Consider the following 5247-nt stretch of genomic DNA (forward strand, 5'->3'; position numbering starts at 1 on the left):
AAAAAAAAAAAAAAAAAAAAAGAAGAAGAAGCTGAAAAGCTGACTCTGGGGCAGAATCTCAGAGTGAAAGTACCCCACTCTGTGGTCACTTTAACGAATACAAAGGGACATTTCAGGCTCACTAATGCAAGATTAACTAAGTACCAAAACTTAATGTGTAGCAATACATGCATAACAAGCATAACAATAGATGTATATAACACACTGAACCCAGCCACACTCCTTCTAGTAAGTGGAAGAGAGACTGAGCATGACCGTATGGAAGTTATAGATAATGTGTATTCTAGTAGAACTGACCCGTGCAACCAACTTTGGACAGATGCAGACTAGGACATTTATGTAGGCAGAAGCAGTTACCCGACAGCTCAAGGTGAGCGACAGGCTGGGTATGCAGTGGCCACCTTAACAGAGACTGTAGAGGCTAAGCCCCTCCCCAAGGAACATCCACTCAGAAGGCTGAATTAATTGCCTTGACACTAAGTCAAGGAAAGAGTGTGAGTATCTACAGATTTCAAGTATGCTTTTCTGAGTCTCCAAGTGCACAGGGCTATTAAACACTGGGGGAAAGGACATTAAGTATCAGCAAGAGATACTTCAGTTACTAGAGGCAGTATGGAAACCCCAGAAGGTGGTAGTGATGCACTGCTGTGGACATCAATGAGATGCTTTCACCATCACTAGAGGGAATGCTAGGGCCGATGCTGAGGCAAAGAGGGCTGCATCCAAGCTGTACCAGGTGTTGTGAGTGGCTCCCCTCATCCTGTGGGTTCCAGAGCTTACACCTATCTACTCCCAAGAGAAGGAATGGTTGACAGTGGAGGGCAGGGGGCAGGAAATCAAGGAAGGATGGATAAAAATGCCAGATGGACGAGTAGCAGTCCCCCAGCTTCTAGGAGCCACTGTGGTGACAGTCATGCATGAGAGCACTCATCTGGGACAGGAGTTTTTGGTAAAGTTGCTGGGCCAGTACTTCTACATCTCCCACCTGGCAGCCCTGGCCAAAACCATCAGTCAATGGTGTGTCACTGGCAGCTAGTTCAGTGTGCTCCAAGGACCAATGGTACCCCCAGGAATCTAGTCGTATGGAGCAACACCCTTCGAGGACTTTCAGGTAGATTTTACTGAAATACCCAGGTGTAAACAAGTACTTGCTGGTAATGGTCTGCACCTATTCTGGATGGGTAGAAGCATATCTGACCCGCACTGAGAAGGAGCAAGAAGTCACCTGGGCACTCCTGAGACACATCATATCACGTTTTGGACTACCACTATGGATTGGGTCAGACAATGGACCAGTGTTCATCTCCAAATTAGTCCAGAAGACAGCTAAGATCCTTGACATCACCTGGAAACTCCACACAGCCTACTGCCCACAAAGCTTGGGAAAGGTGGAACACATGAGTAGGACAATCAAAACAAGTTTAGGGAAACTGTGCCAGGAGACAAACTTACAGAGGGTAAGTGCCCTGCCCTTGGTGTGTACCCCCACTAAGAGGACAGGGTTCTCACATTATAAGGTCTTATATCATAGGCCACCCCCTTACTACAAAGCTTGCCAGGATTCCCCCCAGGGAATTGGGAGAGGTAGAGTTGAAGATGCAATTGCAAGCCCTGGGAAAAGTGGCGGCAGCAGCGTCAGGATGGGTGAATGAGAGATATCTGGTTAGTTTGTTCTCCCTGTTCACCCTTTCCTCCCAGGAACTATAGTGTGGGTCAAAGATTGGAACGTGTCTCCCCTGAGGGCAAAGTGGCACACACTAGGGAGGCACCAGACATGGCCACAGAATGCTTATTAAGTTGCTCAGAATGTCAACACTCAGCCCCTAACTGATCCCAGCAGCTCTGACCACTTCTGCCACAGGGACACTTGTCCCTGTCCTCACAAGTGATCTCTTTGGAAGTCCCTCAGCACTGCTGCTCATATCTGTGCCAGTGGCGGACAGGCAGGCCAGGTGCATCACCCAGGTGATGGTGCCAGCGACCCCCATCGGGCACCTGGACACTCCAGAGGTGCTCCCATGAGGACTCCTTGCTCTTGCTGGTCATCCACTTGGCCAGGGGGCAGTGTGGGAGTCCTCAGTAAGGAATCTCACCCTCCAGGTTTCCAGAGCCACTCACCACTGCTGCTCTGACCATACAGCTGCTTTGGTCATGATCCTTAGCTCAGTGCAGCTGCCCACCTGATAGCATCCTGGGTGTCCTTTCTTCAGCAGACTGTTCAGAGCACTATGGCTATTTAGAGTGTACCCTATGTAATAAAAACTGTCATCAGGCGGTGGCTCATGCCTGTGACCCCAGTGCTCTGGGAAGCCAAGGCAAGAGGACCGCATTTGGGACACTTTCTTCTGTGCAGACTTCTTCATGGGAGCTGACTGTGGCTCTGGCTGCTGCTGTCCTGGATGTCCTGCTGTCCTACTGAGGAGCAGAATGGCTGTCAGACTCCACTTCTTCTGCTTGAACTTGGGGATAGTAATGCTGGCTCTACTTCCTTCATTTCCTTCCCCAATGTCTTTATGAACATTGCCTGGGCCTCTTCTTCTTCCTGTCACTGATGGGGTTTTCATCTCCTCATAACCTCCCAGAGCCAGAAAGGGACTTTCTATTCACTTTCTTCTTTTCTTTTCTTTTTTTTTTTTTTTTACAGACAGTCTCACTTTGTCACCTTCAGTAGAGTTCTGTGGCATCACAGCTCACAGCAACCTCCAGCTCTTGGGCTTAGGTGATTCTCTTGCCTCAGCCTCCCGAGTAGCTGGGACTATAGGCACCCACCACAACCCCAGCTATTTTTTTGTTGCAGTTTGGCTGGGGCTGGGCTTGAACCCGCCACCTTCAGTATATGGGGCTGGCGCCCTATTCACTGAGCCACAGGCACCACCCCACTTTCTTCTTTTCTTTGGTGCGAGCCCAACACTGCTTTCCCTGCAGGTCCTGCAGGTCCTGCAGCTCCTGCAGCTCCTGCAGCTCCTGCATCAACTGCCTGCCGCAGCCTCACCACACCAATGATCACCCTGGGGCTCCCCATCCCACTGTCCCCATGGGTGCTGCTAAATGGTGATCAGCTCCCACCATCTCCAAACAAGGCCCAACAGAAAATGTTAACTATTCAGCTCTGGTGGTGCTCAGGGGGACTAAGGGAGGGTGGATAGGTGGTGGGGAGGGGTGGGCAGAGCTGCTGCTGGGAAGCTGAGCCTGGGAGCTAACCCAGGTGTTCAGGGCACCCTTGACATAGTGATTCCATCTTAGAAAACGACTCCACCATACATTTCTTTTATCATTTTTGTCTTATTTTACCAACCCTTATGTCCATTTTGAATAGAGCAGTGAGGGAGCTGCTCTCTACCTATGAAGCCCTGACTCAGAAGCAGGTTGTCTACAAATAGTTTAGCACCAGAGTCCCCAAAGGCATTGTGTTTTGGGAGAGCAAGGTGCAAGAGTCCACAAAAGCACCTGATGAAGCAAAGATCAAGGCCTTGCTTGAGAAGACTGGTTATACTCTGGATGTAACCACAGGACAGAGGAAGTATGGTAGTCCTTGACCAGACAGTATATACTCTGGTGTACAACCCAGAATTGGAACAGAGGTCTTTACAGGTAAAATACCAAGCAATTTATATGAGGATGAGTTGGTGCCCCTTTTTGAGAAGGCCGGTCCCATTTGGGATCTTCATCTTTTGATAGATCCACTGTCTAGTCAGAACAGAGGATATGCTTTCATCACCTTCTGTGGAAAGGAAGCTGTTAAACTGTGTGACAGCTATGAAATTCGCCCTGGTAAACACCTTGGAGTATGCAGTTCTGTGGCAAATGACAGACTTTTTATTGGATCCATTCCAAAGAATAAGACTAAAAATTTTTTTGAAAGAATTCAGTAAAGTCATAGGTTTAACAGAAGGTTTGAAGGATGTTATTCTCTACCATCAACCCCATGACTAAAAAGAATCTGGAGTTCTGCTTCCTTGAATATGAGAATCAGAAGTCAGCAGCACAAGCCAGATGCCAGCTGATGAGTGGAAAAGTGGAGGTGTGCAGAAATGTAGTTACAGTTGAATGGGCTGATCCCATGGAAGGACCTGATACAGAAGTAATGGTTAAGGTGAAAGAAAGTCTTATTTGTGAGAAACTTGGCTACTACAGTGACAGAAGAAATACTGGAAAAATCATTTTCTGAATTTGAAAAACTTGAAAGAGTGAAGAAGTTAAAAGATTATGCATTTGTTTATTTCAAAGACAGAGGAGCAGCTGTTAAGGCTATGGATGAAATTAAGGGCAAAGAAATAGAAGGGGGAATAAATAGTCTTACCCAAGCCACTAGAGAAGAAAAGGAAACAATGACAACCTGCTAGACAGGCCTCCAGAAGCACTGCATATGAAGATTATTACTACCACCCTCCTCCTTCAATGACACCTCCAATTAGAGGTCAGGGTCATGCTGGGGGCAGAGGTGGATATGGTTACCCTCCAGATTATTACAGCTATGAAGATTACTATGATGATTACTATGGTTATGACTATCGTGGAGGCTATGAAGATTCCTACTACGGCTATGATCATGGCTACACAGTAAGAAGAAGAGGAGGAGGAAGGGGAGGGTGAGGTGCTCCACCACCACCACCAAGGGGGCAGGGAGCATCACCAGCTCCAAGTAGAGCTGGCTATTCACAGAGGGGGGCACCTTTGGAACCACCAAGAGTCTCCAGGGGTGGCAGAGGGGGTCCTGCACAATGGCAGAGAGGCCGTGATTCCTGTGGATCTCAGAGCAATTGTGGGGTTATGTAGGAGGCAAGAGAAAGGCAGATGGGTACAACCAACCTGATTCCCAAGCATCATCAGACCAACAACCAACAGAACTAGGGCTCCCAACCCATCTCTCGGCAGCCACTTCAGCAAAGTGGTGACTATTCTGGTAACTGTGGTTACAATTTTATAGGATACTTATGGGCAACAGTGGAAATAGACAAGTAGGGACTTGAAAATGATATTGGCAAGATATGATTGGCTCTAGATCTGCATTGGTGGCTGGGCACAGTGGCTCAAACCTGTAATGTCGGCACTCTGGGAGTCCAAGGTAAATGGATCAACTGAGCTCACAAGTTCAAGACCAGTCTAAGCAAGAGCAAGACACGCCCCCCAACCCCCATCTTTAAAAATAGCTGGACATTGTGGTGGGTGCCTGTAGTTCCAGCAACTCAGGAGGCTGAGGCAAGAGACCTGCTTGAGCCCTGGAGACTGAAGTTGCTGTGAACTATG

At 48.1% G+C, this 5247-nt stretch overlaps 1 pseudogene; it reads left to right on the top strand.

Annotated features, from left to right (window-relative positions):
• LOC100950228 overlaps window positions 1–4962 on the top strand; it is a 16330-nt pseudogene extending 11368 nt beyond the window's left edge.
• The last annotated feature ends 285 nt before the right edge of the window (window positions 4963–5247 follow it).

The sequence above is a fragment of the Otolemur garnettii genome, unplaced genomic scaffold (assembly GCF_000181295.1).
Source record: "Otolemur garnettii isolate 467f Iridium unplaced genomic scaffold, OtoGar3 scaffold00091, whole genome shotgun sequence".
Classification (NCBI taxonomy): domain Eukaryota; kingdom Metazoa; phylum Chordata; class Mammalia; order Primates; family Galagidae; genus Otolemur; species Otolemur garnettii.